A 1,097-nucleotide genomic window follows, 5' to 3' on the forward strand; every position below is an offset into this window, starting at 1 on the left:
GAGCACACACAAGGAAGGTTGGGTCTTGGGACAGAGAAGGAGCTGCTGGCAGGGACAGCTCCAGGGAGCAGAAATGTGCAGGGAAGCCCAGCAGAGCCTCTATCCTCAAAGGCATGGAAGCCCTCGCTTTGAGCCACCTCCTCTGCAGCCAGACCTCCCACAGAGGAGAGGGCATCTCTCCTGCCACAGGCCCATTTCATGCTGCCCGACAAAGGCACTGAGAGTGGCTGCCCTGCAATCTTGCCATCTGTGAGGTGGCACGCCCAGCTGGGTAAGGTGGAGGCTTTCCAGAATGCCTCTCTGTCTCTCTCCTTGCCTGCCTTGGCAGCAAGATCATTGTGTTACTCCTTGTTTCCCCTCCTGTCCATGATGCTCCTCTTCTTGGTCTTGGGCTCTCTGGGGTGGGTGGGGGGGTTCAGCTGCAGTTCAGATATGGATGTTACAAGTTGTGCAGCAGAGGGGTCTGCATGGGAATGAGGTTGTCCCAGCCCCCTTCTAACCTATGGTGCTCCAGGAAATGCAGTCCGTGGGGCTGGGAAATGAGCTGACTCTCCCTTAAGGAGAGCCCATCTCCAGTCCTAACAGTCCTTTGACCATTTCCCTGTGGTGTCCTGGCAGGCTGCGTGCTGCCCTCTAGAAAGGCACTGCTGCCTCATAGCATTGCTGTGATATCTGAGAGACCCATGAGGAAGGTGCAGAGATGCTGAGAGTATGGAGATGGTGGTGGGAGGCTGTATGTGGGCATCTGAAAAGAGGCCTGTGTGTCCTTGTCTAGAAGGGGAGTGTGGAGAGTTCCCTCAGGTGCCCAGAGAAAGGGAGAGAAGTTTGGAGATCTGAACTTTGAAACTGGACGCCTCTGCTCTCAGCAGGGGCGGGTTTCTTTTTAGAGTAACATCATCCTCCAGCTCAAAGAGGTGCGAGCACAGGAGAGCTGGGAACGAGACTAATAGACAGATGAGATGTCCCCACTCTGCACCAAGTGACAGTGGATGCTTTCCTGTCAGGACTCACAGTAGAAATGCCAAGGATTTCCATTTTTAAAGAGCACTCCCCAGGGGTGACAAGGGCATCTCAAAGAAAATAAACAATATTTTAAA

Source organism: Apteryx rowi, unplaced genomic scaffold (assembly GCF_003343035.1).
Source record: "Apteryx rowi isolate R43461 unplaced genomic scaffold, aptRow1 scaffold_1195, whole genome shotgun sequence".
Lineage (NCBI taxonomy): Eukaryota > Metazoa > Chordata > Aves > Apterygiformes > Apterygidae > Apteryx > Apteryx rowi.